Source organism: Ranitomeya imitator, chromosome 5 (genome assembly GCF_032444005.1).
Source record: "Ranitomeya imitator isolate aRanImi1 chromosome 5, aRanImi1.pri, whole genome shotgun sequence".
Classification (NCBI taxonomy): Eukaryota; Metazoa; Chordata; class Amphibia; order Anura; family Dendrobatidae; genus Ranitomeya; species Ranitomeya imitator.
The window spans coordinates 401,693,750-401,716,940 of NC_091286.1; positions in this window are offsets into that span (position 1 = coordinate 401,693,750).

A 23,191-nucleotide genomic window follows, 5' to 3' on the forward strand; every position below is an offset into this window, starting at 1 on the left:
TATTGAGATGCATTAACACTTTGGGCCAGCTGTACTGTTATGGACCTGGTGGTTAGGAGCACCCGGAACGACCTGATGGTTAAACTAACACAGGACAAGCTCTGGGAAGTGAGAGCTGTGCTGACCGCAACCCCTAATCCTATCACACACACTAGAAATAGCCGTGGAGCATACCTAACTCTGCCTAGACGCCTCTTCACAGCCTAAGAGCTAACTAGCCCTAGAGATAGAAAATAAAGCCTACCTTGCCTCAGGGAAATTCCCCAAAGGAAAAGGCAGCTCCCCACATATATTGACTGTGAGTTAAGATGAAAGTCACAAACACAGAAATGAAACAGGTTTCAGCAAAGGGAGGCCAGACTTACTAAACAGACTGAGGATAGGAAAGGTATCTTTGCGGTCAGCACAAAAAACTACAAAAAGACCACGCAGAGTGTGCAAAAAGACCTCCGCACCGACTCACGGTGCGGAGGTGCCACTCTGCATCCCAGAGCTTCCAGCTAGCAAGGCAAAATCATGATAGCAAGCTGGACAAGAAAACAATGATCAACATGTTAGGGCATGTTAGGTTAGGCTATGGGTTGAACTAGATGGACATATAGTCTTCCTTCAACCTTAATAACTATGTAATTAACTAGCAGGGACTTAGCTTCTGCTGGAGTAGGCAGGTCACCAGAAAGATCCAAGAGCGAACTGAACCAGTACAAGAACATTGACAGCTGGCATGGAGTAACGATCTGAGTGGAGTTAAATAGAGCAGCCAGCCAAAGAAAAAACTAAGTCACCTGTGGAAGGAACCTCAGAAGCAGCAGCTCCACTCACAGCCACCAGAGGGAGTTCGATAACAGAATTCACAACACCACCCCCTCTGTCTTCCTGACAGGAACTGAACTCTGAACTCCTTTTCCCTCCAGATCAGGATGTTTTTATAGGGGAGTTCACCTAAAACAGGCTTAGAGCTCCCCCTGTTGTGAATTCTGCTTTTGGGCTCCCTCCGGTGGTTATAGGTGGTAATGCAGTTGTCTCTGGGCTGCAGTCTTGGACAGGTGTATCTACTCATTGCAATTCTGACCGGGGCATTTAGGTTTGCAGGACTCATTTGTCCTTGCCAGTTGTCAATGTTTCTTGGGAAGTGTTGGATCTTTGTCTGGCTTCTCCTGCTTAGCTGCCAATTCAGCAAAGATAAGTGTCTGTTTCTTTTTCTGTTTCAAAAACCTGACCTGCACATCCAAACATAGACTCAGTGTGAACAGGTGCTGAACCTAGAGTTGCCAACTCGTATATAGTTAAGTAAATAAGGCAGCACACTGCAGCACTAGAACATACAAACTTGAAATACGAAATTTGAACTGCATTACTGCACTAGAAATATGAAAAATGAGAGCGTTTAGCGCATAAAAATGGCCAATTTTATGTGTACCTGGTAGCCCCTTTACGGCATCTCTCTTTTACCAGGTCCTACGCTTGCCTTACCTCGCTGAGAATAAACGTCTCCATCTGAATGGGTACATGTGAAAATTCTTCCTAGACTAAAATTCTCTCTCTCTATGGAGGGATATTGGACCTGCTGTAATTAAAACACCTGTAGGCTAGGAGGCGGAGTGCACGATCAGAAGGCTAGAGAATACATTTCAAAAACCTGACCTGCACATCCAAACATAGACTCAGTGTGAACAGGTGCTGAACCTAGAGTTGCCAACTCGTATATAGTTAAGTAAATAAGGCAGCACACTACAGCTCTAGAACATACAAACTTGAAATACGAAATTTGAACTGCATTACTGCACTAGAAATATGAAAAATGAGAGCGTTTAGCGCATAAAAATGGCCAATTTTATGTGTACCTGGTAGCCCCTTTTTGGCATCTCTCTTATACCAGGTCCTAAGCTTGCCTTACCTCGCTGAGAATAAACGTCTCCATCTGAATGGGTACATGTGAAAACTCTTCCTAGACTAAAATTCTCTCTCTCTATGGAGGGGTATTGGACCTGCTGTAATTAAAACACCTGTAGGCTAGGAGACGGAGTGCACGATCAGAAGGCTAGAGAATACATTTCAAAAACCTGACCTGCACATCCAAACATAGACTCAGTGTGAACAGGTGCTGAACCTAGAGTTGCCAACTCGTATATAGTTAAGTAAATAAGGCAGCACACTGCAGCGCTAGATCATACAAACTTGAAATACGAAATTTGAACTGCATTACTGCACTAGAAATATGAAAAATGAGAGCGTTTAGCGCATAAAAATGGCCAATTTTATGTGTCCCTGGTAGCCCCTTTACGGTACATGTGAAAACTCTTCCTAGACTAAAATTCTCTAGCCTTCTGATCGTGCACTCCGCCTCCTAGCCTACAGGTGTTTTAATTACAGCAGGTCCAATACCCCTCCATAGAGAGAGAGAATTTTAGTCTAGGAAGAGTTTTCACATGTACCCATTCAGATGGAGACGTTTATTCTCAGCGAGGTAAGGCAAGCGTAGGACCTGGTATAAGAGAGATGCCGTAAAGGGGCTACCAGGTACACATAAAATTGGCCATTTTTATGCGCTAAACGCTCTCATTTCTCATATTTCTAGTGCAGTAATGCAGTTCAAATTTCGTATTTCAAGTTTGTATGTTCTAGCGCTGCAGTGTGCTGCCTTGTTTACTTAACTATATACGAGTTGGCAACTCTAGGTTCAGCACCTGTTCACACTGTGTCTATGTTTGGATGTGCAGGTCAGGTTTTTGAAATGTATTCTCTAGCCTTCTGATCGAGCACTCCGCCTCCTAGCCTACAGGTGTTTTAATTACAGCAGGTCCAATACCCCTCCATAGAGAGAGAGAATTTTAGTCTAGGAAGAGTTTTCACATGTACCCATTCAGATGGAGACGTTTATTCTCAGCGAGGTAAGGCAAGCGTAGGACCTGGTAAAAGAGAGACGCCGTAAAGGGGCTACCAGGTACACATAAAATTGGCCATTTTTATGCGCTAAACGCTCTAATTTTTCATATTTCTAGTGCAGTAATGCAGTTCAAATTTCGTATTTCAAGTTTGTATGTTCTAGCGCTGCAGTGTGCTGCCTTGTTTCTTTTTCTGTGGCACACAAGCTGTGTGCTTATATTCTGTGCTATTCATTTGTTTTCTCTTGTCCAGCTTAGACTGTGTCAGTGTTTTCTCAGTCTTGTTGGATTCTCTGGAGTTGCAGATATACGCTCCACATCTTTCGTTAGATGGTGGAGTTTTTGTATTTTCTGCTGTGGATATTTTTGGAAGGATTTTAATACTGACCGCTTAGTATCCTGTCCTATCCTTTACTATTTTAGCGAGAGTGGCCTCTTTTGCTAAATCCTGTTTCCTGCCTGCGTGTGTCTTTTCCTCTACTACTCACAGTCAATATTTGTGGGGGGCTGCCTATCCTTTGGGGTTCTGCTCTGAGGCAAGGTAGATTTCCTATTTCCATCTATAGGGGTATTTAGTCCTCCGGCTGTGTCGAGGTGTCTAGGATTTGTTAGGCACACCCCACGGCTACTTCTAGTTGCGGTGTTAAGATCAGGATTTGCGGTCAGTATAGTTACCACCTACTCCAGTGAAAGTTTTCATGCTGCTCCAAGGTCACCTGATCATATCAGTACAACTGGCCAATAATGAGTTAAATGCATCTCAGAAAAGGGAAGAAAGGTCTTGAGCCATTTTTTTTTCTTCAGTCTGCTTTGTCTTCTCCTCCCTCTTAATCTATGGGTGGCTGAGGAGCCTTGTGCTAGCATGAATGTTCAGGAATTAGCTTCTCGTGTAGACCAGCTTGCTGCTCGGGTACAGGGTATTTCTGATTATATTGTTCAGACTCCTGTTTTAGAACCAAAGATCCCTACTCCTGATTTGTTTTTTGGTGACAGGTCCACATTTTTGAGTTTTAAAAACAACTGTAAACTGTTTTTTGCTCTGAGACCTCGATCCTCTGGTGATTCCATTCAGCAGGTTAAAATCATCATCTCTCTGCTGCATGGCGAGCCACAGGATTGGGCATTTTCCCTGGAATCTGGGAATCAGGCTTTGCTTAATGTAGACTCCTTTTTTTCAGGCTTTAGGATTATTATATGATGAACCTAATTCTGTGGATCAAGCTGAGAAGACCTTGTTGGCCCTGTCTCAGGGTCAAGAGGCGGCAGAATTGTATTGTCAGAAATTCAGAAAATGGTCTGTGTTGACTAAATGGAATAATGATGCTTTGGTGGCAATTTTCAGAAATGGTCTTTCTTAATCCGTTAAAGATGTTATGGTGGGGTTTCCCACGCCTTCCGGTCTGAGTGATTCTGTCTCTGGCCATTCAGATTGACCGGCGCTTGCGGGAGCGCAGAACTGTGCGCGCTGTGGCGTTATCCTCAGAGCAAATTCCTGAGCCAATGCAGTGCGATAGGATTCTGTCTAGAACGGAACGACAAGGTTTCAGACGTCAGAATAGGTTGTGTTATTATTGTGGCGACGCTTCCCATGTCTTTTCTGTCTGCCCTAAGCGGACAAAGGATCGCCAGTTCATTTACCATCAGTACTGTACAACTTAAATTTCTGTTATCTGTGTCCTTGATATGCTCATTGTCATCATTTTCTGTCATGGCGTTTGTGGATTCAGGCGCCGCCTTGAACTTAATGGACTTTGAGTTTGACAGGCGTTGTGATTTTCCCTTGCAGCCTTTGCAGAACCCTATTCCTTTAAGGGGCATTGATGCTACACCCTTGGCTAAAAATAAGCCCCAGTTTTGGATACAGGTGACCATGCGCATGGCGCCAGCCCATCAGAAAGATTGTCGATTTCTGGTGTTGCATAATTTGCATGATGCTATCGTGCTGGGTTTTCTGTGGTTGCAGGTACATAATCCTGTGTTGGATTGGAAGTCCATGTCTGTGACTAGTTGGGGTTGTCAGGGGGTTCATAATGATGTTCCTTTGATGTCAATCGCCTCTTCTTCCTCTTCTGAAATTCCAGAGTTTTTGTCTGATTTTCATGATATATTCGATGAGCCCAAGTCCAGTTTCCTTCCACCGCACAGGGACTATGATTGTGCTATTGACTTGATTCCAGGCTGTAAGTTTCCTAAGGGTCGACTTTTCAACCTGTCTGTGCCTTCTTTTCCCTTAAGTTTTCGCCTGCTGAACGCAATTATGATGTCGGCAATCGGGAGTTGTTGGCTATGAAGTGGGCGTTTGAGGAGTGGCGATACTGGCTTGAGGGAGCTAAGCACCGTATTGTGGTCTTGACCGATCATAAGAATTTGATTTACCTCGAGTCTGCCAAACGGCTGAATCCTAGACAGGCTCGAGGGTCCTTGTTTTTTTCCCGTTTTGATTTCGTGGTCTCGTACCTTCCGGGTTCTAAGAATATTAAGGCTGATGCCCTCTCTAGGAGTTTTTTGCCTGATTCTCCTGAGGTCTTAGAACCGGTCGGTATTCTGAAAGAAGGGGTGGTCCTTTCTGCCATTTCCCCTGATTTACGACGGGTTCTTCAGGAATTTCAGGCTGACAAACCTGACCGCTGTCCTGTGGGGAAACTGTTTGTTCCTGACAGATGGACTAGTAGAGTGATTTCTGAGGTTCACTGTTCCGTGTTGGCTGGTCATCCTGGCATTTTTGGTACCAGAGACTTGGTTGGGAGGTCGTTTTGGTGGCCTTCTTTGTCGCGTGATGTGCGTTCTTTTGTGCAGTCCTGTGGGACTTGTGCGCGGGCCAAGCCTTGTTGCTCCCGTGCTAGTGGGTTGCTTTTGCCATTGCCGGTCCCTGAGAGGCCCTGGACGCATATTTCTATGGATTTTATTTCCGATCTTCCTGTTTCCCAGAAGATGTCTGTTATCTGGGTTGTTTGTGACCGATTCTCTAAGATGGTTCATTTGGTGCCTTTGCCTAAATTGCCCTCCTCTTCGGATTTGGTTCTGTTGTTTTTTCAGCATGTGGTTTCCAGTTTGTTTCTAGGTTTTGGTGGGCCTTTTGTGCTAGGCTGGGCATTGATTTGTCTTTTTCTTCTGCATTTCATCCTCAGACAAATGGCCAGACCGAGCGAACTAATCAGACTTTGGAGACTTATTTGAGATGTTTTGCGTCTGCTGATCAGGATGATTGGGTGGCTTTCTTGCCGTTGGTCGAGTTTGCCCTTAATAATCGGGCTAGTTCGGCTACTTTGGTTTCGCCTTTCTTTTGTAATTTTGGTTTTCATCCTCGTTTTTCTTCTGGGCAGGTTGAGCCTTCTGACTGTCCTGGTGTGGATTCTGTGGTTGACAGGTTGCAGCAGATTTGGGCTCATGTGGTGGACAATTTGGTGCTGTCTCAGGAGGAGGCTCAACGTTTTGTTAACCGTCGTCGGTGTGTTGGTTCCCGGCTTCGGGTTGGGGATCTGGTCTGGTTGTCTTCCCGTCATGTTCCTATGAAGGTTTCTTCTCCTAAGTTTAAGCCTTGGTTTATTGGTCCTTATAGGATTTCTGAGATTATTAATCCGGTGTCTTTTCGACTGGCGCTTCCGGCCTCTTTTGCTATCCATAATGTCTTCCATAGATCTTTGTTGCGGAAATATGTGGAGCCCGTTGTTCCCTCTGTTGATCCTCCGGCCCCCGTGTTGGTTGATGGGGAGTTGGAATATGTTGTTGAGAAGATTTTGGATTCCCGTTTTTTGAGGCGGAAGCTTCAGTACCTTGTCAAATGGAAGGGTTATGGCCAGGAGGATAATTCTTGGGTTTTTGCCTCTGATGTCCATGCCGCTGATTTGGTTCGTACCTTTCATCTGGCTCATCTTGATTGGCCTTGGGGCTCTGGTGAGGGTTCGGTGACCCCTCCTCAAGGGGGGGTACTGTTGTGAATTCTGCTTTTGGGCTCCCTCCGGTGGTTGTAGGTGGTAATGCAGTTGTCGCTGGGCTGCAGTCTTGGACAGGTGTATCTACTGATTGAAATTCTGACTGGGGTATTTAGGTTTGCAGGACTCATTGGTCCTTGCCAGTTGTCAATGTTTCTTGGGAAGTGTTGGATCTTTGTCTGGCTTCTCCTGCTTAGCTGCCAATTCAGCAAAGATAAGTGTCTGTTTCTTTTTCTGTGGCACACAAGCTGTGTGCTTATATTCTGTGCTATTCATTTGTTTTCTCTTGTCCAGCTTAGACTGTGTCAGTGTTTTCTCAGTCCTGTTGGATTCTCTGGAGTTGCAGATATACGCCCAACATCTTTAGTTAGATGGTGGAGTTTTTGTATTTTCTGCTGTGGATATTTTTGGAAGGATTTTAATACTGACCGCTTAGTATCCTGTCCTATCCTTTCCTATTTTAGCGAGAGTGGCCTCTTTTGCTAAATCCTGTTTCCTGCCTGCGTGTGTCTTTTCATCTACTACTCACAGTCAATATTTGTTGGGGGCTGCCTATCCTTTGGGGTTCTGCTCTGAGGCAAGGTAGATTTCCTATTTTCATCTATAGGCAGTTTCGGACTGGGGCACCGGGACACCGGAGAATCCTCCGGTGGGCCCCGCCCCCAGCCCCTGCCTGCCTCCTTCATTTGTCCCTGCCCAAGCTGCATGCATAGTGTGCTGACTGTGCACCAAGCGGTGCACACTTTATTGAATAGCCGGGGCCCGGTGCACAGGCTGTGTACCATACAGCCAGCAGGCACTGAGGTGATGAATCATGTTTGTGATGTCATGTGAAGAAGGAGCTGCCGCGCGGCTGCACTTCTTCACATGATCACATCATTTTCTTCCGTACAGCCTGTAGTAGCCAGTGCCTGCTGGCTACTGTCTGCTGCCGACGCCGACTGTGCTGCTATTGATAAGAGCGGCCTGTGCGCAGCGTGGGAGTGTGTGCATGCCGACCTCTCAGCCAGCCAGCACAGTCAGAGGAACAGCTGACTGACTGTGTGAGGCTGAGCTGAGAGAGGAGACAGAGAGACACACACACACAGACGCACTGCACACAACAGGCTCAGCCTCGCCGCTCAGCAGACCCACCACCAGTCACCTGTTTCTTGTTGCAGTGACATTCACATTGCATCAAGATCTAGACTCCGCCTCCACTTCATCATCAAAACTGTGGACTACGGTTTTCTAATGCTGATTGGCTGACATGCAGCCAATCAGCATTAGTTTTCTTTGTGTGACCTCACAGCACACCTCAGACAATGAGCTCTGCTGTGATTGGTCGGCTGTCCTGCCCAAGCAGCACAGGCACACTGCAATATCATATAGTCGGAGTCGGAGAGGCTGGAGCTGAGGGTCCGGACAGTTGATGATTACTGAGTCAGTATTGCAATGTAATGTGTAAGTAAAATATGCCTGCAGGCAGCCTGCAGCATAGTTCTACAGCCACTGAGACAGTTATGGGAGGCCCCCCTGCAATCTAAAGGTGACACAAGGTGGGGGTCCGGGGCAGGCCCCCATAGAAAATTTCTAATTTCCTGTGGTCCACCTTCCCCACTGTCTCTTAATTTACTGTGGGGTCACCTCTCCCACCATTTCACCTCTGGGGAAGGGCCCCAAAGGGGCACACAGGGGGCCCTCAAGAAATTAGGTGACACAGTGGGAAAGGGGTCCTCAGGAAATCAGGTGACGTGACACAGTGAACGAGGAAGGCAATATACTACGTGGCTCTGTGCTGTATACTACGTCACTGTGCAATATACTACGTGGCTGGGCAATATACTACGTGGCTCTGTGCTGTATACTACGTCACTGCAATATACTACGTGGCTGGGCAATATACTACGTCACTGGGCAATATACTACGTCACTGGGCAATATACTACGTCACTGGGCAATATACTACGTGACTGGGCAATATACTACGTCGCTGGGCAATATACTACGTCGCTGGGCAATATACTACGTCGCTGGGCAATATACTACGTCACTGGGCAATATACTATGTCACTGGGCAATATACTACGTCGCTGGGCAATATACTACGTCACTGGGCAATATACTACGTCGCTGGGCAATATACTACGTCGCTGGGCAATATACTACGTCGCTGGGCAATATACTACGTGGCTGGGCAATATACTACGTGGCTGTGCAATATGCTTCGTGACTGGGCAATATACTACGTGGCTCTGTGCTGTATACTACGTCACTGTGCAATATACTACGTGGCTGGGCAATATACTACATCACTGGGCAATATACTACGTCACTGGGCAATATACTATGTCACTGGGCAATATACTACGTCACTGGGCAATATACTACGTCGCTGGGCAATATACTACGTCGCTGTGCAATATACTACGTCACTGGGCAATATACTACGTCGCTGTGCTATATACTACGTTACTGGGCAATATACTACGTCGCTGTGCAATATACTACGTCACTGGGCAATATACTACATGACTGGGCAATATACTACGTCACTGGGCAATATACTACGTCACTGGGCAATATACTACGTCGCTGGGCAATATACTACGTCGCTGTGCAATATACTACGTCACTGGGCAATATACTACGTCGCTGGGCAATATACTACGTCACTGGGCAATATACTACGTCGCTGGGCAATATACTACGTCACTGGGCAATATACTACGTGGCTGGGAAATATACTACGTCTCTGGGCAATATACTACGTGACTGGGCAATATACTACGTGGCTGGGCAATATACTACGTGGCTGGGCAATATACTATGTGGCTCTGTGCTGTATACTACGTCGCTGTGCAATATACTACGTCACTGGGCAATATATTACGTGGCTGGCCAATATACTACATCAGTGGGCAACAGGCTCGGACTGGCCCACCGGAGAACCGGAGGATTCTCCGGTGGGCCCTGGCACTGACACCTGGCATACTGGCCAGCAGTTGCCTAGGGCCCCCACTGCTCCAGGTGTCGCTCGCCAGTGGCTATAGGGTTCCTGAGTTAAGGGAGCCCGCCCTGCGCCAGTAGCAGCAGCTGGAGACAGGATCCTGTCCCCGCTGCTAAAGCCAAATGAATATTCACGCTTCCCCACGCCCCTATGGGTGTAGAGAGGCGTGAATACCATTTCTCTTTAATAGCGGGCAGCCTTAGCCGCAGGGTGCAGCTAACACTGCCCGAATGTAAAGCCGCACCACACACACACACACACACACACTCACAAAGTACCGCACACACACACACAGCACTGCACTGCACACATACACACGCAGGCACACAGACTCACAGGGCAGCTCACCTCCCGGCATCCTGCTACTTGTCTGAGACAGCCCAGCTGGATGACGTCATCATTCAGCGTGCTGCTGTCTCAGCCAGAAAGCTTCCAGGAATCCAGCAAGGAAGAGGCTGCTTGAATGAGCTGCTGCTGCGGGGAGGTGAGCTGTGCTGCGTGCCTGCGTGTGTGTGAGTGTGTGTGTGAGAGAGAGTGTGTGTGTGAGAGAGAGAGAGTGTGTGTGTGTGTGAGAGACAGTGTGTGTGTGTGTGAGAGAGTGTGTGTGTGAGTGTGTGTGTGTGAGAGCGAGAGAGAGTGTGTGTGTGTGTGTGAGAGAGAGACAGTGTGTGTGTGTGTGTGATGAGCTGCGTGAGCTGTGTGTGTGGTGAAGGACAATGATATTGGTGGGGGAGAGAATGATGGTGATGGGCAATGATGGTGTTTGGGGGAGACAATGATGGAGGTGATGGGCAATGATGGTGGGGGGAAGACAATGATGGAGGTTATGGGCATGATGGTGAAGGTGGGGAGGCAATGATGGAGGTGAGGGGAGGTAATTATGGAAGTGATGGGCAGTGATGGTGGGGAAGACAATGAAAGAGGTGATGGGCAATCATGGTGAGGGAGGGAATGATGGAGGTGATGTGCAATGAGGGTGAGGGGAGGCAATGATGGTGGGGGAGGCAATGATGGAGGTGATAGGTGATGATGGAGGTGATAGGCAATGATGGTGGGGAGGCAATGATGGAGGTTATGGGCAATGATGGTGGTGGGGTGAGGCAATGATGGAGGTGATGAGCAATGGTGGTGGGGAGGCAATGATGGAGGTGATGGGCAATGGTGGTGGGGGGAGACAATGATGGAGGTGATGGGCAATGATAGTGGTGGGGGAGAGGCAATGATGGAGGTGATGGGCAATGGTGGTGGTGGGAGGCAGTGATGGAGGTGATAAAATGGGCAATGATGGTGGTGGGGGGAGGCAATGATGGAGGTGATGGGCAAGAATGGTGGTGGGGGAGGCAAGGATGGTGGTGGGGGAGGCAATGATGGTGGTGGGGGGAGGCAATGATGGAGGTGATGAAATGGACAATGATGGTGGGGGAGGAGGCAATGATGCAGGTTGTGGCATGGGCAGTGATGGAGGTGGTGGGGGAGAATGATAGGGGTGGTGGGGGAGAGGGCAATGATGGAGGTGGTAATGAGGACAATGATGGGGTGGAGAGGGGCTGTATTATACTTTACGAGGGGGCTACATTATATTCTGTGGGGGGACTGCATTATTCTCAGGGGGCTACATTATATTATGGGGGCTACATCACACATTGTGAGGGGGCTACAGTATACTTTATGGGGGGGCTGCATTATATTTTGTGGTGGGGCTGCATTCTCTCAGTTGACTTCATTATATTCTGTGGTGGCTGCATTATACTATATGAGGGGGCTGCATTATACCCTATGAGGGTGCTACATTATATTCTATGGTGGGGACTGCGTTATACCTGAGGGGGTTGCATTATATTTTGTGGGGTGCTGCATTATATTCTATTAGAGGGGACTGCGTTATATTTTATGAGGGGGCTAAATTATATTCTGTGAGGGGGCTACCCCAACCATTGCTACATAGTTAAGATGTGTACTACCTTATATTATACCCTGATATTAGCGCTTTTTACCGCACAATTGGTGGTCTTGTATCTATTTTTATGGAGCTACATAGTGGGCCCCAAGAATGATTTTCTCTGGTGGGCCCAAGGTGCTCCAGTCCGACGCTGTCTATCGGGGTATTTAGTCCTCTGGCTGTGTCAAGGTGTCTAGGATTTGTTAGGCACACCCCACGGCTACTTCTAGTTGCGGTGTTAAGATCAGGATTTGCGGTCAGTATAGTTACCACGTACTCCAGTGAAAGTTTTCATGCTGCTCCAAGGTCACCTGATCATAACATTCCCCTTCTGGTCTGGAGTGTGAACATGTTGCATGCATAGTGTTTACCTGGTAAAGAGATCTCCTTTATTGCCCTCAAACGTAACATTACTCCCCCTGGTGGAAGAATGACATTACTGCAATGACCAGGACCATTAAATCCAGTACTCCGGGACTGGGAAAAGAAAACAACAATACATTAGCAAAAAGACATGCAATATTTTTAAATGCTATAAAACAAGTTAATTTAACTGTGCTTCCCTTTATGGGAGGTGAGGACACTTGAAAGTTGCAAACAACCAGTTTGTGAAAATGCATATGCATTGTCCATTACCGCAATGTCCATTTTTAAACCTGTAACAAAGACGAGCAATTTAAACATATAACAGCAGTCATTAACATTTTTAAGCTCTGTACCTGGCTGAAATTTGGCCTTTGGTACTACGTGTAGACCTGCGTAGCTCCTGATCTGACATGCCCGTTGTTACTGGAATGGACCCATTAGTGTGCATACTATCTGTAAGCCTGCATTGTGTAGGTAAACTGGGCAAGAGTCTGCATCTTTTTAAATTCACCATAGGTCTGACAGATTCACCAATAGCAGAGGGTGGAGTCTCTGGTTCCACTGCTGGGGTGACAATTGCTGCTTGAACCTGTTGGTGCTGAGTCTCTTTAGATTCTGGATGGTTCTGAGTCGCATTTTGTTCTGGTGTTTCCAGCTGGGGAAAGTCAAGACAGGTATCACAACAGCCTGATTTATTTGAGTCCAAGACTGGGGAAAATCTCCAAGAAAAGTGTGTATCATCTACTATTCCATAGGTGGAGATGTTCCTGGGTCTGTTTCTCTGTTACTCAATTTGTCAGGGCATTTCTTGAGATGGTCTCTGGATACTGCCGTTGAAGTTTCGCCTCCATCTTTGCTGATAAGACACACTTTAGTATTGTCAAAGTTGGATGGTAAGATGGTATATGCTTTTGCTTCCCACTGATCATCAAGTTTGTTCATTCTTCTTTTACGCTTTAACACTTGCTCACCTGGTGACAAGGGAATTGCAGGAGCACGTTGGTTGTAGTCTTTCTCTTGCTTTTGTCTGGCTTGAGATAGACTTCTTTCCACACACTCTTGTACTTGGCGGTACTTTTGCTGTCTTTCTGTATCCCAATCTGCATCAGATGATGGATTTTCTGGGGTTAGGACTCCCATGTCTAGATCAACAGGTAGTTTGCTGGATCTTCCTCTCATCAGGTATGCTGGAGTACAGTTGGTGGAATTCACTGGAATGTGGTTGTACAAATCTACCAAGTTTGGCAACTTTTCTGGCCATAAGTTCCTAATTTGTATAGGTAAGGTTTTCAGTAGGTCAATCACTACTTGGTTCATCTTCTCACACATTCCGTTGGTTTGCGGGTGATACGGAGTCGTTCTGATCTTTTTGCATCCATGCAGGTTGCAGAACTCCTGAAACACTTCCGCTTCAAAGGCTGGACCTCGATCAGTAAGGACCTTCTCTGGGTATCCGTGTGGTCTGCAAAAGTACCGTTGAAAGGCCTTGGCTGCTGTTCTAGAGTAGTGGTCTACAATGTTCAGGGCGAAGACATAGCCGGATTGGCTTGGTGTTAGCTTCACATGATCTAGCGTGACCAATTCAAGTGGTTGTTTGGTAACTATGGGCTGTAGGGGAGCTCTCTGACTGTCAAGGTCCTTTCTGCGTAAGCTACACGGGCCACACTCTCGGCACCACTTTTCAATGGTTTATCTCATACCAATCCAGTAGAACCTTCCACGAAGTAGACTCTCCAACTTCTTCCATTTGAAGTGTCCTGCTCCATTGTGGTACGCTTCCAGAATCATTGGCGCATACTGTCTTGGGACCACTATCTGCCAAACCAACTCATGAGTGCGTGGGTCGATGCTTCTTCGGCACAGTTTACCATTGTAGATAGTTTGCCTTTCTCCTTCCACAGTTGTTGCGTCTCTTCTGGATCATCTGGGCCAGGGTGTGAACCTGCCTGCGTCAGAAGTTCTTTTACCCGACGAACCGCGGAGTCACTGTCCTGGGTCTCTGCCTATCCATGGTGGGGCAGGGGATTCAGCATGGCGTCCTGCTTGTTCTTAAGCCTGTTCTTCACATGATGGGAATACTGAGTGGGCTTGGGGTGATGGAAAGCTGGCAACTCTATTTCTTTGAGGGTTTCCGAGTCTTCTCCCATTTCTGGCAAGTTGGGCATTCTGGACAATGCATCGGCATTCGCATTCTTGTGCCCTGCGCGGTACTTGATGGTGAAATCATATTTGGACAACCGGGCCATCCACCGTTGCTCCAGGGCACCAAGTTTTGCCATGTCCAAGTGTGTCAGTGTATTGTTATCCGTAAAGATGGTGAATTTTGCCGAGGCTAGGTAGTGCTTGAACCTCTCTGTCACTGCCCAGACGATGGTGAGGAACTCCAGCTTAAAGGAACTATAGTTTTCAGGGTTCCTTTCAGTGGGATGAAGTTTCCTGCTGGCGTAAGCGATTACCCTTTCTTTGCCTTCCTGGACCTGGGACAACATGGCTCCCAGTCCCATGTTGCTGGCATCCGTATACAGCACAAACGGTTGGTCATACTCAGGGTAAGCCAATACCTCATCCCCTGTCAGAGCCAACTTCAAATGAGTGAAGGATCTCACCAGTCCGTCGTCCCAGTCAAATGGGGTATTCTTACCCTTGGTTTTCTTGGATTGGCCCACTAACAGGTCTTGTAGTGGCGCGGCTTTCTTGGGGAAGTCTTTAATAAATCTCCTGTAGTAGCCTACCAACCCGAAGAACTGCCGGATTTCATGGAGGTTGCCGGGCTTTGGCCAGTCTCTGATCACAGTGACCTTGTCAGAGTCTGGGGCCACTCCTTTGGCACTCACCACATTGCCCAGGTACTGCACTTTGGGCTTTAGCAGATGGCATTTGGATGGTTTTACCTTTAGGCCAAGGTTGGACAGGGCTTCAAACACCTCGGCCAGGTGCTCCAGATGGTCCTCATAAGTCTTGGAGAAGACAATGACATTGTCCAGATACAGCAAGACGGTTTCAAAGTTCTTGTGTCCAAGACAGCACTCCATCATCCTCTGGAACATCCCTGGGGCGTTGCACAGTCCGAATGGCATGTAGTTGCACTCACAGAGACCCATCGGTGTGGTGAAGGCCGTCTTTTCCTTGTCCGTCTCTGCTATGGGAACCTGCCAGTACCCACTGGTGAGATCCAAGGTAGAGAAGTAGCTAGCAGATTTTAAAGCAGCTAATGATTCTTCTATTCTAGGCAAAGGGTATGCATCCTTGTGTGTAATGCGGTTTATCTGCCTATAATCTACACACATCCTCATCGTGCCATCCTTCTTCCTGACGAGGACTAATGGAGCTGCCCAGGGGCTACAACTGTCTCTAACTACCCCAGCCTCCTTCATCACTCGCAACATGTCTTTGGCACACTGATAATGAGCAGGAGGTATGGGACGGTATCTCTCTTTAATGGGTGGATGATTTCCCGTGGGGATATGAAGTTGAATCCCTTTTACCTGCCCAAAATCTAGGGGGTGCTTGCTGAATACCCGCTCATACTCATGGACCACCCTGTAAGCCCCTTGTTTTTGGTGTGATGGTGTAGAGTCAGTGCCCACATGTAATTTCTGACACCAATCTTCCATTTGTCCTGCAGAGCCATTGTCCTCCACCTGGTTGGACAGGACCAAGAGTTCTATTGCCTGTATCACATTGTTATCAACAGTAAACAGTTTGGCAATTGTGGCATATTTGGTTAGGTGGACCTCTTTCTCTCCACAGTTAAGGACATGTACTGGCACCCTCCCCTTGCGGACTTCAACCACCCCTCGGGCTGTCAGGATCGTGGGCCTTCTATCTGAGTACACAGGTTCTACCAGGGCTTGGTAATCTTTACCTCCGAGGCCTATTGCTGCCCGACGCCATATTAACATTTCACTCCTGGGGATATTGCAATGGGAAATGAGTCACTCACTGTGGCACGGCCAATTTCTCCACTAGCTAGTTCTACCTGCTGTCTCTGTACCAGAGCTCTGATTTCTTTCTGCAGGACACTTTGCTCACTGGAACCAGCTGTTTCTGCCACCTGCTGTAACAAGACATTAACCTCTGCAAGACAATTTTCTATGAGATTAGTACCAATGGTCATCATAGGGTTACATTCACGGCGATCGATATCAACAATCACGATCCCTTGGGATTTTAACTCTACCCGCCCCACTTTAATGGTGACCTCTTTATATCCCACTTGGGGTAGTGGCTGACCGTTACTGGCGACTATCGTGAAATCGTCGTCAGGGCCACGAGTAATGTCGGTGTCTTCCCAATAACGTTTATAAAGGACGTAAGGCATAGTTGTCACCTGAGAGCCGGTGTCCAACAGAGTGTTCATGGGGATACAGTCGATCACAATGGGGAGAACAGGTCGTCCTCCAACGTATTTGGTTCTCCAGTTTTGTGGGCCTGGTCGTCCTACTCCTGGGGATTGGCCCTGTGCCCCAGGCTTTGCTCGTTTAAATGACAGTACCTTGCATTGTGGCCTGCCTGATTGCAGCGGCAGCAGATGGGTCGTCCGTCCTGATGATAGCGATCGTCGTCTCTGCCTCTGGTTGGCAGGGTCCTCCTCTGTCGTCGCCAGGGAACATCCTCCGGTCTGGAAGCCAACTTGATCTTCTTCTTGGGGGCCTCCTGCAGGGACTGCACGGTCCGGGCTAATGCAGCAGCGTTCTTGGTCAGCTCCTGCAGCTGGAGGCGTAGTCTGGCGGGAGAATCATATTCCAGGGTCTGAGCATTGGCCTCCGCAGAGACTTGGATAGGATAGGGCGCCACCTCCTGGTGGTACGTGAGGGCTGGACGCCTAGGGGGGCACAGCACTGCTGAGCTGCCATAACTGTAGCACCTGGATGGCCTTGTCTTTGAACTGCACAAAGGCCAGGTCAGGATTCTGCATGGCCAGGAGGTGCAGTTGGGCCCTTTGGTTATTGCACAGGAGTTCCTCACTGTTAGGGTCAACCTGCCTGATTGCCCGCAGTGCTTCCTGGAGATTAAGGGCATAGTCCCGTAGGCTATCCTGCGGCCTCTGCTTGCCCCCATAGAACGTTAATTTAATTTCTGTAGCAATGCGGGTGTCAAAAGTGGTCTTAAGCTTGGCAAAGACCCACTGCACAGTCTCTTTATCCGCAGCTGGCCAGGATTTCACCTCCCTCTGGGCTGCTCCAAGCAGTTGGCCCATTATAATGTGAACTTTCTGATGCTCTGTCAGGGGGTAAACTTCAAGCAGGCTGCAGAATCTCTCTTTAAAGTCAGCTAACATATGTGATTCCCCGGAATATTGCGGGAGCCAGGCTGCTCCAGGTATGTATGGCATGGAGAAGGGCATGATGGCCGCTGTAGCTGAGGCGGTGCCCAGCTGGCTGATAGGAGCGGCGGGCTCTGTGGCTGCGCCTACCGCGGGGCCTGCGGGCACGTCCGCTGCGAGGCCTGGGGGTGCCATTAGGTCTGCGGCTGCGACCACTGCCAACTCCCCTCCTGGATGAGACATGGCAATTTCCCCTCGCTAACCTGATAGAAGCCGGCGTCTCCTTTTGCGACTCTGCTGTATGACGTCTTCACTTTTGGCGTTCCAGGCAGCAGTGCAGCACCCGTCCTTCCTGCTTCACGCTCTTTTCGGCTGGCTCCACCCATGAAGGTATGTCTCCTCCTCCTCGCGCTCCATGCTGCGCGGCAATGGCGGGTTTTGGCGGGAAATAGCAATACACAGTCTTTCAGCACAAACAGTTCAAGTACAATTCTGGCACAGTCTCTAGGCGCACATGACCCGATTTTCAGGATTAAGTAGATCCTGTTCGTGATGCCAAAAAATGTAGCACCCCCGTGGGCCGTGGGGTACTCGATACCGGGTCTTTCGGTTCTCAAGGGGGATGTCATGGTGGCTGACCCAGACCGTGGCCCTCTGGACGTCCGTTGTAAATGGGGGAAAGGTCTTTAATGGGATAATGTTCGTGACGCCACCTGTGGTATTCGGTCGGGTGACCGACGCTGCTTAGGGGTCCGCTGGGGTGATGTTATGGCAGCTAGATGGTATACCTTCCCACAGGTGAAGTATGTCCCCAGGGCTTCCCAGTGTGTGGATGGTGGATGGTGAGAGGCGCAGTGAAGAATGAGGATGCAAGGTTACAGTATCTTTAGCTTTACTGAAGGCTTCAGCGTCCACAGTCCAGAGCACCAGATCACAGGGTAGGCAGAGTCCGGCTGGTCTGAAGGCAAATCCAGAGTCCCCTTATCCAGGTGCAAATCAGTAGCCTTCCTCTAGCGCCTGGATGTTGTAGTACCTTACTGCTCAGCCTCTTGTAAGGTCATCACAACTGTTGTTGGTGTTCTAGATGTTATGTCTCTCTCTCTGTCCCCCTGATGGTAAGGATAGGACAAACCCGTATGACTGATGGCCTGAGAGTTTTTACAGGGACTCTAGCACGCCCCTGCCCCCACAAGTTGCCACCGTGCCTCCTGGGTATAGGTCAGGCAGGTAACGTGGAATTATCTGTCCTGCCGGTCTCTGGAGCAAGGCATGGAGACGATTGCTCCCTCGGTTGCCACCGGATTCTGCGCCTCAGAAGGAGGCAGCCTGTGTAGGGCAGAACTCCTTCTGGTATTCCTCTCCTGTGCTATGCTTTCCGGCACAATCTCTGCAATATGTTCGCTTTAGTGTCTTCTTTCAGGAGCTGCAGCACTTCAGGCTCCAGGACTCCATCCTCCCCCTCTGTCTTCCTGACAGGAACTGAACTCTTAACTCCTTTTCCCTCCAGATCAGGAGGTTTTTATAGGGGAGTTCACCTAAAACAGGCTTAGAGCTCCCCCTTCTGGTCCGGAGTGTGAACATGTTGCATGCATAGTGTTTACCTGGTAAAGGGATCTCCTTTATTGCCCTCAAACGTAACATCACTCCCCCTGGTGGAAGAATGACATTACTGCAACGATCAGGACCCTGGGGCGCTGCACAGAGTATTATCCGGAAGCTGAAGTCACCAACACGAATCCTCTCTTGCACGTCTACAATGTGGGGAACATCTATTCCTTCAGCTTCCGTATAATACTCTGCACCTAGTTTCACGTTTTGCAGACTATGGGCACTTCCCCTGCTATATATGGTGCACACTTTTCCATGAAGTATATGCTCCGTTTATCAACACGCCCACTGCTGCTCCCTGCATCTCCCCTCTCACTTCACCTTCATTCAACATCCTGTGTCCTCTCTCTCCCTAGCTTTTCCCATTACACCCACCGCCTTTCTATTCACGGGTACCAGTTTCCAGCTAGGCTTTTTTTTTTTCTTCTGCAGTAATATGTCTCTTCCGGCTGGGGCCTTCCATTCATTGGCTGCCGGGTGATTTGTCCCGCCTCTTCCCCCTTTTAGACTCCGTACGGAGTCCTCATCCCCAGACAAACGATGGACTCTGCGTCTGGTGGTATACACGCCTTTACCCTATTCTCCTATTGGTAAATTAACTCCTTCTTGCACGGTTAGTGAAAAAACCTTTTCTTCACTCGCTTACTATCATTATCTTCATACTTTTTTACTACCTCTCTCCGCATTTCACGGCTGCATCTTAAGTAACTTACCCACTTATATGTCTCTCTCCCTGGTTCTCTTACCCTCTGGTAACCCCATTGTTCTCTACAGTCCCCTTCATAGATTTATTCTGGCCCGCTGACTTCCGGGCACATTCATCATATGTACAGTTAGGTCCATATATATTTGGACAGAGACAACATTTTTCTAATTTTGGTTATAGACATTACCACAATGAATTTCAAACAAAACAATTCAGATGCAGTTGAAGTTCAGACATTCAGCTTTCATTTGAGGGTATCCACATTAAAATTGGATGAAGGGTTTAGGAGTTTCAGCTCCTTAACATGTGTCACCCTGTTTTTAAAGGGACCAAAAGTAATTGGACAGATCCAATAATTTTAAATAAAATGTTCAGTTTTAGTACTTGGATGAAAACCCTTTGTTGGCAATGACTGCCTGAAGTCTTGAACTCATGGACATCACCAGACGCTGTGTTTCCTCCTTTTTGATGCTCTGCCAGGCCTTCACTGCGGTGGTTTTCAGTTGCTGTTTGTTTTGGACCTTTCTGTCTGAAGTTTAGTCTTTAACAAGTGAAATGCATGCTGAATTGGGTTGAGATCAGGTGACTGACTTGGCCATTCAAGAATATTCCACTTCTTTGCTTTAATAAACTCCTGGGTTGCTTTAGCTTGATGTTTTGGGTCATTGTCGATCTGTAGTATGAAACGACGACCAATCAGTTTGGCTGCATTTGGCTGGATCTGAGCACAGTATGGATCTGAATACCTCAGAATTCATTCGGCTGCTTATGTCCTGTGTCACATCATCAATAAACACTAGTGACCCAGTGCCACTGGCAGCCATGCATGCCCAAGCCATCACACTGCCTCCGTCGTGTTTTACAGATGATGTGGTATGCTTTGGATCATGAGCTGTACCACGCCTTCACCATACTTTTCTCTTTCCATCATTCTGGTAGAGGTTGATCTTGGTTTCATCTGTTCAAAGAATGTTCTTCCAGAACTGTGCTGGCTTTTTTAGATGTTTTTTAGCAAAGTCCAGTCTTTCCTTTTTATTCTTGATGCTTATGAGTGGTTTGCACCGTGCAGTGAACCCTCTGTATTTACTTTCATGCAGTCTTCTCTTTATGGTAGATTTGGATATTGATACGCCGACCTCCTGGAGAGTGTTGTTCACTTGGTTGGCTGTTGTGAAGGGCTTTCTCTTCACCATGGAGATTATTCTGTGATCATCCACCACTGTTGTCTTCCGTGGGTGCCCAGGTCTTTTTGCACTGATGAGTTCACCAGTGCTTTCTTTCTTTCTCAGGATGTACCAAGCTGTAGATTTTGCCACTCCTAATATTGTAGCAATTTCTCAGATGGGTTTTTTCCATTTTTGCAGCGTAAGGATGGCTTGTTTCACCTACATGGAGAGCTCCGTTGACCGCATGTTTACTTCACAGCAAAACCTTCCAAATGCAAGCACCACACCTCAAATCAACTCCAGGCCTTTTATCTGCTTAATCGAGAATGACATAACGAAGGGATTGCCCACACCTGTCCATGAAATAGCCTTGGAGTCAATTGTCCAATTACTTTTGGTCCCTTTAAAAACAGGGTGGCACATGTTAAGGAGCTGAAACTCCTAAACCCTTCATCCAACTTTAATGTGGATTCCTTCAAATGAAAGCTGAATGTCTGAACTTCAACTGCATCTGAATTGTTTTGTTTAAAATTTATTGTGGTAATGTCTATAACCAAAATTAGAAAAATGTTGTCTCTGTCCAAATATATATGGACCTAACTGTATTCCATATACGGTATGTTCCCTAGATACCTTCGTCACATTGACATATACCCACCACTGGTCCTGCACTTCCCCTCCCCCCTACACCCATATTTGATTGTCGCGCAGATTTTGGCCTGTATTCTCTGTCAGATTTATCTCTGCTACATATTATGTATGACTACATTGAATATGACCGGCTTCTTCTCCTTTTTGTATATACTTTTGTTGTTTTGTTTCTTGCATTTATTTGCACTTTTTGCATTTTGTAGTAACTGAAGAAGGTTCATGTTAAACCGAAACGTTTTGAGTATACTGCAAAATAAAATTCTTCTGTTCAAGCATCCCAAGTTGAGTGTTAAGTTCTATATTGATTTAATGCAGCAAGTTGTCAGCTGTAGTGTACAGCCGTCAGCTGCTGGATTGTCACCTGTATGGGGAGGCTATTCTCTTATATGTCAGGTCAGTAAAAAGATGCATTGGCGGTCATTAAGGGGTTAAAGTAGCAAGTTTATTGTTGTAAAATGTTATGTGATGCAATGTGTAGTGTGAGTAATAGTGTGACTTGTTATGAATATTAAAGGTTTTAGCAATACTGATAATGTGTGTAGTTTGACAATAGGATAGTAAGAGTTAATGGTTGGGACTAGCCCAGAATGGGAGCGGCTGACTTGCAAAGAAAGTGACAATTTCCTGTCATAGAGTCAGATAAAGTGTGGAGTTCATTGTAAGTGAACCTAAAGGTCCCATGTGAGCAGTGCTGCTGTCAGTATTCCGGTTTTTCCAAGTCACCTTGTGAATAATTTTGCCCTTTGTTAAAATGGAGTTTGCTGTTTTTGTCTGCCCTACTTCCTGTTCGTTTGTTTAAAACCCGGGTCAGGTGTCAGCCTCTTTGCTGGAGTATTCTGCTTCCGTTTACCCTTCAGCTCAGCTGCTTGTTCGACTGTGCTTCTACCCGTGGCTCTGGACATTCTTTGCCTATGTAAGCTACACTCTCAGTCTGTTGGCTTTGGAACTTAACCCTTGGTTCACTCCTCCTGGTAAGAACTCTGTTTTGGAACTGTGTTTTTGGAACTTTGTTGCTGGACAGTGTTTTGCTGCTTAATCCTTCATTTACTCCCCCCCGGTGGGAGCTACTGGAAATTACACCAGTATAATACTTTAATGTGAACTTGTTCTGGACTTACCCGTGTTTATGCCACAACTGAGATCAACTTAAGAACTTGTTTCTGGACTTACCCGTGTTCATGCCACACCTCGGATTAACCTGACGATTTGTTCTGGATTTCCCTGTGTTTACTACATACCCGGATTTGACTCTTTCTGCACCAACAGTGTTTTGGATCTGCACCACGTCTCCCATCACACTCACCTTGCCGAAGACTCTGCTCTAAGAACTCTTCTGATTTTCTGTATATGGTTAAGGGACTTGTTTTATTGCGGGTTATCAGTATATTGTTTTGAGTGTTATTGCTGTGGTACAAATACACTATTTGCACTAAAGAAACCCGTCTCTGTCTGTTCATTGCCCCACACTAACAGAATCCTAGCGTTCCTACAATAGTATTACAGCTGCATTCTGGGGTGTCCCTAAGATAGAGGAAACCGAAGTAAAGGGATAGCAAGATCTTGAACAAAAGATACTAAGAGATACAGTGACTTTTTGGAGATGGGTCTTGGGAGAGGACGTCTAGGAAAGAGGCCTGGAGTTGATAGTTCTCAAGGTAATAGGCCTGAACAGGACTGAGAACG